The following is a 14,451-nucleotide window of genomic DNA, read 5'->3' as shown; positions in this document are numbered from 1 at the left end:
CACAGTGTAATGAGTGCAGTGGGCAAATAGATACAGGGATGGTGTTGCCTCTGATCATCTACATTAAGCTCTACTTGTAAAGACAGAAAAGGCACATTTCAGGAGAAAGAATGGCGATAACTTGGAGATGTGGCTGCAAGAGATAGGAAGGAAGTTAAATTCTCTATATAAACTACTCCATGGGCTGGTGATTAACATAGGAACTGCAGAGAGAATGACTAGGTTGTAGATGTGCTTAACTGTGGAACACTGATGTAAACATTGTAGTATCCAAAAGCTACCAGCACAACTATGTTTACTGCAGCATTATTTACCATAGCTAAGATATGGAATTAACCCAGATACCCCTCAGTAGATGAATGCATCTACACACACATGCCTCCATGAGAAAGAATGACAGCGCCCCATTTGTTAGGAAATGGAAAGACTTAGAAAAAATTATATTAAGTGAAGTAAGCCAGGCCCAAAGAAACATAGGTCCCATGGTTTCCCTTATTTGTAATAACTAGTATATGTCTAGAATAGGCAGAGCAGGTCAAAAGCTATGTACATATGACCTATAAGATGATGTTAAGCAAAATGAACCTCAAGATAGGAACATAAGTGGTTTTTACTTTCTGACTGTTGTTTTTTTGTTTGTTTGCTTGCTTGTTTGTTTTTTGTTGGTTGAGGGGCCTGAACTCTAGGCCTGGGTGCTGTCCCTCAGCTCTTCAGCTCAAGGCTAGTGCTTTATCACTTAAGCCACAGTGCCACTTCTGGCTTTTTCTGTGTATGTGGTGCTATGGAATCGAGTTCAGGGCCTCATGCATGCAAGGCAAGCGCTCTACCACTGAGCCACCTTCCCAGCCCCTTTCTTGCTATTGTTTTTAATGTATTTATAATGTATTATGTGATTTTTTTGGGGGTTTCTTTTGTATGTTCTTCCCCCACAGTATAACCCCTGTTTTCACTGTATTTGATTCCGGTGCCCTGCATCTTGTATATACAATTTTCTAATTTGGGGAGGGGAAGGGAAATAACAAAACGCTTAAATAAGGATACCGGTTGCCCACTGTAACAATGAGGTATACAAGACAGTATGTTGAAAACGAACTTTACAACTTGGGCGAGGGAGGAGGAGGGGGAGGTAGTTGGGGCAGTGGAGAGGGAAGGGATGGTAGGTGAAAAACAAAGGAGCAGGTAACAATGCTCGATAAGAAATATACTCATTATCTTACTCATGTAACTGTCACCCCTCTGTACAGTATTTTTACAATAAAAAACATATAATAATTATAGTATCCAGGTGAAAATGTGAATCTGGTGTCTGCAGAGATGTTTAATTTTAGAAGCCATCGACATAGAGCTGGTGGTTGTAGCATGGAAGTACGTGAAATTGCCTAGAAAGAAACAGTGTCATAAAAGATAGCTCAGGTTGAATTTGATATATGTGTATGTGTGCGTGCATGTGTACACACACATATGAGCATGCAAATATACAGAGAGAGAGAGACAGACAGTCCGTCCTGAGGCTTGAATTCAGGGCCTGAGTGCTATCTATGAGCTTCTTTTGCTCACAGCTAGCACTCTACCACATGAGCCACAGCTCTACTTCTGACTTTCCCCCCCCCATTTTATTGGAGATAAGAATCTCACAGACAGTAAACTGACTGGGCTGGCTTGAAACCATAATCCTGAGAGCTCAGCTTTCTGATCAGCAAGGATTACAGGCATGAGCCACTGCCCAATGTAACCTAATAATATATAAGCACAGAGGAAGAAGAGCTAACAAAGAAAACAGGTTTAGTGAAAACTGTCTCTAGCATAGTAAAGAAAGGAGTCAGATTGAGTGGGTTCTGAACTCTGAAGAGTGGGAAGAGAACACTAATTTGGGGGCCAAAGAAAGAGATTGTGCACCTTGGACAGAAAACAAGGGAGATCTGTTAACTTGAGAAGGAATAATAGATGCTATAAAGTAGAACGAAGAAAAAGTGGGTTCCATCCCTCCTAGAGAGACAGGGGAAAGTATGTGAGTAGTTATGGCCACTGGGCTGTTCGATTTCAAAGAAGTGGAGGGGAGAAGCATGGAAGCCATGAAAGAAAGTGCCCAGTGCAACACCAAGGCCATGGTTCTCAGCTGCAGGAGGAAAGAGTTTCTCCCACCTGCTACTTCCTGAGGCCAGGAGGTTGAATTGCTCTGAACACAGGGAGGCAGGGATGTAAAGCATGTAAACATTGTATTGGTGCCAATTTCCTGCTTCTCTCTGAATCTATGTCTTCATGCAATTTCCTGGTTATTCTACCTGAGCCTGTCCTACCAGGTATACACCTAATGACTCTGCCTCTCCTCATCCCCATGTAAACAACCAGGCTGTGCCTTATGAACTGTGGTGCTTGCTATTTCATTCCTTAAACTTATTTTCTGAGAAAGGAGAGAGAACCTGGAAAAGGAATCTTTTTATCTTTTATTGGTTCTCAAGTAACACTACCTAAGTGGTCCATTGGTGGCAAGGGTGGTTCTGGTCGTGGGGTACATGAAAATGTCTTTTTCTATCTGCTTACTTTTGCAGTGGAAAGTTTTCTGCCCTTTGCATGGGCTAACTTCATTCTTTACTCATAATGCAGCTCAAACCCACACAAGATTTGGTGACCACAACTTAATCAAGGAAAGTCCTGAAACACAGGCCATTTCCAGAGAAGAAGCTGTACTCTTGTTTACAGGATTTGTGCATACCATGGACATTTTATAAACCATAGACCGGTGTCTGTTTATTTCAGCAATTTAAGTCTAATGAAAAGAGGCTTACTCTGTGCCTTGGGAAATTTTCTTCACTCAGTCTCCAGACTCAAGTTTCTTTATACATGAAAAGAGGAGGTTGAGCTAAATGTTCTGTAAAAACAAAACAAACAAAAAAATATACATATATATTTGCTCTAAGCTAAGAAATCCTATGGAGTTGTAAGAAATAGCTTAGTCATCTCTTTAAAAAGCTTTAAATTATGAAGTTAACCTTAAAGTTTATCCCAGCTGGACGCTAGTGGCTCATGCCTATAATCCTAGCTGTTCAGGAGGTTAAGATCTGAAGTTTAAAGCCAACCTGGGCAGGAAAGTCAGTGAGACATTTATCTCCAGTTAACTACCAGAAAACCAGAAGTTTCCTTACCTTTTTTTTTTTTTTTTTGCTCAGTTGTGGGACTTGAACTCTGGACCTGGGTGCTGTCCCTCAGCTCTTTAGCTCAAGGCACTTGAGCCACAGTGCCACTTCTGGTTTTCTGGTGGTTTATTGGTATAAGAGTCTCATGCCTGGGCTGACTTTGAACCACGATCCTCAGATCTCAGCCTCCTGAGTAGCTAGGATTACAGGTGTGAACCACTGGCTACTTATCTTTTTACTTCTGATGATGTCATTGTATTCCATCCACTTCATAGTTATCATTCACAGAATTCTGATTTAAGACAAGTAGTTTTTTCCTTAATGGATTGGACATTTTTAAAACAATTTATGAAAAAGGTCATTAAGATGCACAAATATGATTTTGTGTTTTACAAATGACATCTTTGACAGAATAACTGTCAAATTTTAGGCAGAAAACAGACTAAAGATATCTAATGCAGAATTAGTGACCTAAATTAGATAATTAATCCCTAGTTTTTTGCTGATTTTCTTAATGACTTAGACCAAGTCTGTTCAAGAAAAATATAATGGCAGCCATAAGCATTATATACATTGTGATATATACTATGTATATCATATATAATATGATACATAATGTATATTATATATCATATATATACCAATGTATATGATACCAATATACCAATATGAGAAACATAAATTGTATCAATATAAATTACAGTTTTTACTATAATTTTTTTACTTTGGGGGATTACTAAGCATGTAGAATTATCTATTTGTTTCACAACTAGAACACATCTGAATTCAGACAGCCCTACATCAAGCGCTCAGGGACCACATGGGGCTGGTGACTGCTACATTGGACAGTATAGATTTACATGATAAAGTTAAATTATCTCAGATAATTCTTCTGTCCCATTACAGATTTCTAAACTTGGAATCACTTTTAAGAGTAGCATTTTTAAGAGTCTTTCAATTTTTTTTTGGGGGGGGGCAGTCGTGGGGCTTGAACTCTAGGCCTGGGTGTTGTCCCTGAGCTCTTTAGCTCAAGGCTAATAACACTCTACCACTTGAGCCACAGTGCCACTTCCGGCCTTTTCTGTTTATGTGGTGCTGAGGAATCGAACCCAGGGCCTCATGCATGCTAGGCAAGCACTCTACCACTGAGCCACCTTCCCAGCCCCAGTCTTTCAAATTTTGTAATTGTATTTTGTAGTTGTAATTTAAGAATAACAGTCCAGGTGGCTCATGCTAGTAATTCTACCTATTCAGGGGGCTGAGATCTGAGATCATTTTTTGAAGTTAGATTGATTGGGAAAGTCCATGAGACTCTTATCTCCAATTAGCTACCAAAAAGCCAGAAGTAGAGGTGTGGCTTAAGTGGTAAATCATTAGCCTTGAGCAAAACAGCTCAGGGACTGACTGGGTCCAGGAACTGAGTTCGAGCCCTAGGACTGCCACACCCCTCACCCCAAAGAAAATAACACTTATTTCTATTATTTAACCAGGATCTCCGCAGGAGGTGGAAAGGAAAGTATTTTGTTACAGAAATTGTTTAAGATCGTTGCCTGACTAAAATGGTCCTTTGTCTTTGCTTTTTGAGATAAAGTTTATAGAAAAAAGACTACCATAAATACAGATTAAAAATCTATATGCTAAATTTGAATTGGCATTTGAAAGTTATATAAACCAATCTAAACAATATAAAAGTAAATATAAGCTTATATTGCAATTTTCTTTTCTAAGCAATTGGTTTTATTTTTCTTAGCAAAAGGAAACTATTGTCTCTTTTTGCTGTTTTTGGTCTGCAAATCCATTTTGTATGACTAGTTCTTGCAGATTTCTTTCAGATTTGTTGTTTGCAAATGCCAGCATCTTAGTCATTGCTGCTTTGATTTTTGTTTGAAGAGAAAATTCAGGTGGATTGCCTTTATAAAGTAAGACTTTAAGCAAAAGAAAGAGGAGCACTGAACCACACCTCTTGTGATGAGTTTGAGTTTTGTCATTTATTTTGGTGTTTATCTTGTTTTTAATTTGTTTCCTAAGGATATAGGCAATGTGTTAGATAACGTGAAGGTTGAAGATGTTAACATTTTAAAGAATAGTTGACTTATTTTTCCTTGGTTTTGTTATATCCAAATTTTTCCTGTGAAAAACATCTTTTGTAATAGAAGAAAAGGTTGAGATGAGCACTGGGTAGACTGAGTAATGAATGTTTCATTCCAGCATTTCTCTGCATTTTTATTATCCCAATTTCCTCATCTTTAAAAATCTGTTGCAGCCCAATATGGTAGGCTTTAATCCCCAGCACTTGGGAAACTGAAGCAGGAGGCTTCAGTTGAAGGCTGCCCTAAGGGGGAAAACCAACGGGAAGATGTTATATTCTTATTTCTATGCTTTCTCTAAGATATGTCTCTGAAAAGAATTGAAGCAAGTATATTGATTTTGTGACTAAGGGCATCTTAGATGCTTGCTGTCCTGTCTACTGTTCTGCTGATGAGCAAAGTCAAGGCAGGTAGGTGAAAAGGATTTGAGGAGGCACAGACATGTCTCATGGTCATGGTGTACAGACTGTTATTTACATTGGGGGGGTATATTGGGAGGTGTTCAAATATTTACAGTAGTGTATGATTTTGGTAGTCTTAGGGAGGCAGTAAGCTTAATTATTACTTGCTCATACTTTAGCATCTGAGCTGTTTTGAAATACAAATAAAATAATCTAGCTGGGTGCCCTGGTGGCTCATGCCTGTAATCCTAGCTACTTAGGAGGCTGAGATCTGAGGATCGCCATTCAAAGCCAGCCTGGGCAGGAAAGTCCATGAGACTTTTTTTTTTAATTTTTTTTTTTTGGGTCCAGTTGTGGGGCCTGAACTCTGGGCCTGGGCGCTGTCCCTTAGCTCTTCAGCTCAAGGCTAGCGCTTTACCACTTGAGCCACAGCATCACTTCCAGCTTTTTTCTTTTTGCTTATGTGGTGCTGAGGAATCGAACCCAGGGCCTCAGGCATGCAAGGCAAGCGCTCTACCACTGAGCCCACTTCCCAGCCCCGAGACTCTTATCTCCAATAAACCACTAGAAAACCGGAAGTGGCGCTGTGGCTCCAGCAGTAGAGTGCTCACCTTGAGCTGAAGAGCTGAGGGACAGCGCCTAAGGCCAGAGTTCAACGCCCACGACTGACGGAAAAAAAAAAAATAATAATCTTAGCTGGGTACTGGTGCTCATGCCTGTAATCCTAGCTGCATAGGAGGCTGAGGTTTAAGGATCACAGTCAAAGTCAGCCTGGACAGAAAAATCTTTGAGATTCTTATTTTCAGTTAACCACCAAAAAGTTGGAAGTGGAGCTGTGCCTCAAGTAGTAGAGCACCAGCCTTGAGCAAAAAAGTTAAGGGACATCACCCAGGCCCTGAGTTCAAGCCCCCCCCCCCCCCCACACACACACATACACATCCTAAGACCCCCTCCCAAGTCATTAACATAAAATACAGATTTTATTAGTAAATTGCATCTATAGAGTTCAAATAAAAACTCATCATCTTCTAGATGCCTGTTTTCCTCTTGTGAGACTTGCTAACTCATAAAATTAAGGCGTGATCCTGCTTCACATTTACTTGTAAGTTTATACAATGTCAAAAATTATTTGTGGGAGGCACAAGACTAGAAAGAGAATCCACTACAATGCTCAAAGTAAACATAACCTTATGAAAATCTGAAGGAAAAGCTATGTCATGTCTGAGAGATATTTAAAAAACTCATAAAACCTACTCCAAATTATCTTAATATTTAGCTGTTGCAAAGATGAACAAAAGCTAACTTGACTTCCTAACCTACACCTGAATCTCCCTTTCTCAACAGCTTGAAGACACTATCTGATGAACCAGGATTTTAAAACAATCATGAATGCAGTTAATTATGCCTAGAGAAATTCTTCTAGGGTTGTTTTGTTTTTGTTTCTGATAAAACACCTTTATACTCCAAACACACTTCTCATAAGAAATTATAAAAATCATAATTGACCTAAAAGTATTAGAAAGAAATCTAGGGGATATAAGATGGAAACATACTCTACCAAAGTAAATACAGACCTATTTCTTTATTAATTTTTTTTTTTTAGTCATAGTAGGTTTAACTCCAGGGTTTTCACTTATTTGACAGGTGCTCTACTGTTAGCAACTGTTTCCAGTCCTATTTGCTCTGACTGCTTTTGAGCTAGGTCTTGCCTTTTCTCCAGCTTGGACTATCATTCCTCCTGTTTAGGCTTCTCACCATAGACAAGAGGACAGGCATGCTCTACCATATCCAGCTCATTCCATTATTTTTTACCTTGGTATCTAGAACTTCTACAAGATTGTATTTCTTCTGTTCATAAGGCGAACAGAGAAGCCTGCATGGAGGTCCTCACCTCTGATGCTAATTGGCTTTGTGTTACCAGGCTTTTATGTCTCTGGGTCTCAAAGGGAAATTACTTCATTCCATTGTTTTTCCTCTCTGTTCTGCTCTCCTTTATGGATTAAATTTATTGTGAAACTACAGAGCAGAGAAATAAACCTAAAGACTGTGTCCTTTCAGGTCACTTGCATAGCAGTAGCAGGTGTAATAAACTGGCAGAACCATTTCTGCTTCTCTAAAGACTGGTTAAGTATACTTTTGTGATTGATTGGCTCACCTGTAGGATTTAGTGTACGAAAAAACATAATAGTGAAAACTGGTCATTTTCTTCAGAGGAGAGGATATAAATTAGTCTTATCCAATTGGAAGCAAAAGCCAAGAGACTTCGTTACAAACTTCCAGTGTTTGTGGTGGATGCCTTTAGTGACTGGCTTCTGTTTTCTCTGACCTATCACTTGGTCTATAAGTTACAGATGCATTAGAATAGAATCACCATGCTGTTCGATTGCTGAAGAATTTTATTCTTCTCTGTGCTCTCTTTCCATATAACTCCCCAGTCTACACCCTCCCCCATCCTTTGCCTGATCAGAAACTGCTAATTTTTCAAAGATATAGCCCAGATGCCATGTAGGAATCCAGTTCTGTTCCCTCTTCTCGATAATAAGGGGACATTTTCCCTTATCGTGGCCTTGTTCCACCCCACAGCTAGCACTGTGCCTTCTCTCACAGCAGATCTCTTTCAGATGTACACAAATAGCACCACAGTCTGTGATACATAGCGATAGGAGATTATTCTGCTTATCATCAAATATAAGAAATCATTGCTTGTGAGGCCTTACCATTTTATGTTCCATGAAAAACAAAAGTGTCTGCCAAATAGTTGATGAGGTTGTGATTTTAACACAAATCCATTTTCAGGAATGTCGAAATGTCAACAGACTTGCATCTCAGATTCTATGCCATGTGGTGCTACGAAGCTAGCATTTGAGTGACTTCTCTATGGGATGGTTCTAAGGGACCACTTTGTATCCACATGGCTCCAAGATGGTCTGCTTTCTTGAAAAGTGTGCTGCTTATAGGAAAAAATAGCAGTAACAACACAAAAACCCAGTCCATTTCCTCCAAGAGAGTTACATGCTGTTGTGCACAACGGAACTGAAGAGCTCAAACATAGTGTCAGTTTTTGTCTACACAATAGAAATTTTCAATAAATTAGGAGAAAATTACAAAATTTTCATTGGCTCAGATCTGCAACTCAAGAATTTCTACCATATGCCACATGCAGACACAAGGAAGAAGGATTGTGGGTTCAGCTCATTCTTGAAATAGCAGAAAAAAACTCACTGAACAGGAGAGAAAAATTCTACCACCTAAGTTGGCACAGTAATTAACTTTAAATGTGAAACTTTTGTGGGTCGATGAGTACCCAGATGATAAAATGATGATTGGTCTTACCTTTTCCTGTGAATAAGTGTTGGCTCAAGAAAGTTAGGCTCTATGCCTAAGTTAAATATAGTCAGAGATATCTACCACTCACTGTGGAAGTGAAGGGTTCAGAGGAAAGGGTTCTAGGCCAGAACAAGTCTTCATTGCAGCTGAAGACAGCCCATATGGAATGAGAATGTTCTCCAGTATGAGGGCTCCAGGCAGCCAAAGATAGACTTTACTTTTCATCAGTGAGTCAAAGTCCATGTTTGCATTAGCATCTGTGAGCCTTAATGGAGTGGGAAAAAACTTTTATGTCCAAGCTGTTCAATTTGCTAAAAATGGCCTTGAAGTACCTTGAAGTTGTAATGACAAAGAGGGTAGTTATTGCTGTTTTTCCAGTTCACCTGGGTGATTAAAAATAAGGGCTAAGGGGCTGGGAAGGTGGCTCAGTGGTTGTCTTGCATGCATAAGGCCCTGGATTCGATTCTTCAGCACCACATAAGCAGAAAAAGCCAGAAGTGGCACTGTGGCTGAAGTGGTAGAGTGCTAGCCTTGAGCTGAAATGATGAGGGACAGCGCCCAGGCCCCGAGTTCAGGCCCCATGACCGACAAAATAAAAAAATAAGGACCAAGCACAGAAAGTATATGTAAAGAGGAGAAGTAGAGGCTAGGCATGGCGATGTACATCTGTAATCCCAGCTACTCCAGAGGTAGAGATAGCGAGAATCAAAATAAAAGGTCAACTCAGATAAAATGTCATTGAGACTCACATCTCAACCGACCAGCCAGGTATGCTGGCTCACATACATAATCCAAGCTTTTTAGGATGTTTAAGGTTGGAGAATTTTAGTTCAAGGCTGTTCTTGGGCAAAATTGTGAGATCCTATCCAAAGAAAACCAAACAAAAAACCCCCCAATAAACCAAATACATAAGAAGCCTGGGTACGTAACTCAAGTGGTAGTGTGCCTACCTAGCAAGTGCACAAGTGTTTAAATCCCAGTTGTGTCAAAATAAAAGGAAAATCAGCGTAATGAAACTTGATCATGAAATCTGAACACAGTATCCCTCCTTATTCTCTCAGTCAGAAGGGTGGCCAAGGGCAACTATGATTTTGGTGCCTCTCCTGGTACCATAAGGCAGACATATTGCAACTCCATCTAGGGACTGCATGGCAAGTCTCAAGTGGGTAGATTGCTCATCATTGGCCAGATGCCAATCTCTGAACAGAAAGCATCTTTCTCCTTTCCTTCTGTTCTAGACACAGAGCATACCTCCGAACTTATTTCCATTTTCCCAGGCTGATATATCCATAACAACTTGCTTTTCCTATCTGCTGACTTGTATGAGTGTATGTGCTCTACTTCTATGCACAACTGCTCTGCCTTCCTGGAGGGGACAGAGTTTCACTGTGAAAGACAGACATTCATGAGGAAGAAAAAAGTTCACAGGGACAAAACTGGTGCTTTTGCCTTTTGTCATCACAAGCAACTTGACAATTGTTCTCCTTGGCATATCTCCCAAGGGAAAATGGTCACAGTGGAACTTTTCTGTGCCATTAGAAAGCTCCAGATATGATGCTATTCATTTTGGGATTGTTTTGTGAGTGGCAGAAGGGGAGAGATGGTTTCCTTTGAAAATTCTGCATTCAAATATTGGCCAATCATAGCCTTCTGGCCATTTTCTAATGATATTTTTACCACAGAATTTACACATTTGGAAAGTCGTGGTTTTTATTATATGGTGTCAAGGGTCTCCTGACTCTGGAATGTATGCTTATATGTCTATCTTTACTGCTTAGACTGTCTAATACTATACTCAGTAAGTTCATGAGACTATTGAGTACTTAATGTCTGATTTGAGATTTACTGTAAGTATAAAATGTATATCATATTTCGGACTTGGTACAAAATGAGGAATTAAAAACTATGTCACTGGTAATTTTTATATTGGTTACATATTGAAATAATATTTGATACATATTAGTTAAATAAACAATTATAATTGTTTTTACTATTACTTTTTACTTTTTCAATACAGCCATTAGATATTTGGGTGGTACCAACGTCTTGGGGGGGGGTACTTTATGGCTGGCATTCTACCATTTGATCCATACTTCTAGCCCTGGTTTTTGCTGGTTATTTTGGAGATGGAGTATAGTGAATTTTTCTGCCTGGGCTAGCCTTAAAGCACAGTCCTCCAGATCTCAGCCTCCTGAGTTGCTAATTACAGACATTATCACCCAGTCTATAAATCATTTAAATTTCCCTGTGTAACTCATAGTATTTTTCTGTAAGACAGAGCTGATCTAGATTATAAGGACCTTTAGGCTGTGGGCAATACCTGGTACATATGAATTCCATGCTCAGTGCATGTTTGATAAATGAGGCTATTAAACTGAAGTGAAGGGGATAAGGATTATAGTGATTTTTAAAACTCGTTTTGATTTTAACACTGGGTTTGGAAAGTGACAAAGCAAGATGAGATGGGTTATGCTAGCAAGTCTTAAGATGTTTATTGTCTCTGGTATGAAACAGATGTTAGGAGAGGATCACAATAGCTCAGTAGCGGGGCTGGGAAGGTGGCTCAGTGGTAGAGCGCTTGCCTTGCATGCCTGAGGCCCTGGGTTCGATTCCTCAGCACCACATAAGCAAAACGAAAAAAGCCGGAAGTGGCGCTGTGGCTCAAGTGGTAGAGTGCTAGCCTTGAGCTGAAGAGCTGAGGGACAACACCCAGGCCCAGAGTTCAAGCCCCACGACCGGACCCAAAAACAAAAACAAAAACAATAGCTCAGTAGCTATGTATGACCATATAAAATGATGTTTATTGAAATGAACTCCAAGAAATAGAACAAGAGGGTCTTTTTATTGTAGTGTTTGCAATTATGTCTTTTTTCTTTCTTTTTTCTACTTTGGTTTATTCCCTGTTGTCACTGTTTTTTATTTCTGTACCCTTTGTCTTGTATATGTTTCTCTGATTTGGGGAAGGGAAGGGCAATCACAGAAACGGTGAGGTTTCAAAGGGTGAACCAATGCAACAGTGATACGCACTAGACATTATATTGGAAATACTTTACAACTTAGGGGTGGGGGAAGAAAATGGGGAGGGGAAGTGGAAGAAAATGAGGGAGGAGTAGCACTGTTCAAAAAGAAATGTATTCATTAACTTACTTGTATAACTGTAACTGCTCTGTATATCACCTTTACAATAAAATAGCCAAATTTATAGAATCGTATCTACCAGGGGCTGAAGTGGGGGAGAGGGGAAATTGCTCTTCATTGGATATATAGTTTCAGTCAGTGCAACATGAAACCATCCTAGAGATCTGTTGTTCACCAGGGTGCATAAAGTTAATAATACTGCCCTATGCACTTCAAAATTAGGAGAAAAAGGCTAAAGGTGTAGCTCAGAAATAGAGTGCTTACCTGGCATCCATAAAGCTAGGTAAGCTGGTTCAGTCTCTAGCACCACAAGTAAACTATCCCAATAGCTTCTAATGAAATCAAACTCAAGGCAAGAGTATAATTTAATTTTTTTTTAATGAGAGATTTTGTTGGAAATACTGAATTAAAATAACGGTGTACTTGCAGAGAAGTTGTGCGCGTATGAGAAAACTGTGAGCTAGTGAGTTCTCCTGATGGCACTGAGGGAGGGCAGTGCATACTCATCCTGAATGTTGTTCCCAAAGCAACTGGTCCAGACACTGGCAACCATCCACAAGGTGGGGTGCTGCCATTCAGAGGCATCTGAATACTTTGAATTGTTACTTCTTTCATTCTCTCATCCCTGTCAGAAGCTTAGAATTTTATCACCTTAATTTATTTCCCTTCAAATGTATTTTTAGTTATTATATTTTGTTATTATTATCAAACTTACTTTTTTTTGGGGGGGGGAGTAGTTTGCACATGCTAGCTGAGTACTCACCATGCCAACTCCCCAGACTTTAAAGCAGTTTTTAAAAGCTTGGGAAAGCCCTGGTCACATTTAGGGGTTGTTTTAGATGCAGGGAGAATGATCAGATTTTATAGAGCATGCCATAGTGTTCATATGCTTAGCGCTAACGTGGCAACAGCCAGAGGTTCTATGTCTGACCAGAGGCCTTGTCTTTGTGTAGTGCGCTCTCTAGTCTCTCCAGTAACTACTAAAGTTTAATGTAGAGCCTGGCTAGTTTGCATAAGGGAAGCAAACAAAGTGACTGGAAAAAGAATGAAGTGACAGATTTACTAATGAAATAAAATGACAATAGTAAGCTAATAAATACGTCTTTCCCCGTTGTATCTTTCTTGGTATCCAATTCTAGCCTATCAAATCTTTTTTTTTTTTTTTTTTTTGTGGGTTAGGGGGCCTGAACTCTGGGCCTGGGTGCTGCCCCTCAGCTCTTTAGCTCAAAGCTAGGGCTCTATCACTTGAGCCACGGCGCCACTTCTGGCTTTTTCTGCTTATGTGGTGCTGAGGAATCGAACCCAGGACCTCATGAATGCAAGGCACTAAGCACCTTCCCAGCCCTCAAGTCTTTTTTGTTTAACATGTGAGTTTTTAAGTATTTGTGCAACATATTAGTTTATTGCTTTAGGACATGGAATATGAAATATTTCAAATCTAATAAAGAGGCTTACAGATATAATATAATCATTACCTGCTTTAATACAAAGAATGTTACAGATAACAGCTAAAGCTATTGTGTACCTTCTTTAGATCACCTCTTCCATCCTGTACGTCTAGGTCTGCTGCCTGGAACTTGGTGTATATTATTTTTCAAATACTGCATATCAAGACAATATATGTTATGCCATTAATGTGTCCAATATTGATGTGTGTGTGTGTGTGTGTGTGTGTGTGCGCGCGCGCGCGCGTGCACCAGTAAAGGGACTTGAATTCAGGGTCTTGAACTTTCACTTAGCTTTTTCACTCAAGGCTGGTCCTCTTCCACTTGAATCACACCTCTACTTCTCAATTTTTGATAGCTATTGAAGATAGAGTCTCTTGGATTTGTCTGCCCAGGCTGGCTTCAAACTACCATCTTCAGATTTCAGCCTCCTGAGTTGCTAGGGTTGCAGACATGAGTCATCAACACTCAGCTTAATACGTATGTTGTATGTATCACTTAGAAATAAATTTAATTTTTTATAATGGAATGAAACTGTGATGGTTTTAATATTTTACACAACTAGCCTCATCACAGTTCAATCCATATTTTTCTTTTGTTCTTTATTCAAACAACTCTTTCATAAAAATATGATCATTATAGATTTAAAGATTTAAAAGGTAGACCTTCATTATTATATATTTGCATATATCAGTAATTTATATTTTGCATGTTTTAAACTTCATATAAATGATAACATCTGATGTTGCTTTCTGATTGTTATTATTATTAATGTTAACATCTTTTCTGTTTCTTTCTAAAGCTTTATTTGTGATATTTCTTCTGGTGTTTCCTAGCTAGGCACTACTAATGTGTTGTATTCTGCTAAAATGTTTGGCCCCTATAATGCAACTAGAAATTGCTTAGGTTGAAATTTTTA

At 39.3% G+C, this 14,451-nt stretch overlaps 1 protein-coding gene across 3 annotated transcripts in view; it reads left to right on the top strand.

Moving 5' to 3' along the window:
• Ica1 (islet cell autoantigen 1) overlaps positions 1-14,451 on the top strand; it is a 145,656-nt gene that overhangs the window by 6,693 nt on the left and 124,512 nt on the right. The gene's annotated exons all lie outside the window — the stretch shown is intronic.

Source organism: Dipodomys spectabilis, unplaced genomic scaffold (genome assembly GCF_019054845.1).
Source record: "Dipodomys spectabilis isolate Male_0828 unplaced genomic scaffold, ASM1905484v1 ptg000197l, whole genome shotgun sequence".
In the NCBI taxonomy this organism is placed as follows: Eukaryota; Metazoa; Chordata; class Mammalia; order Rodentia; family Heteromyidae; genus Dipodomys; species Dipodomys spectabilis.
Note: the sequence above shows the minus strand (reverse complement) of the source record. Positions and strands in the feature narration are given on the sequence as shown.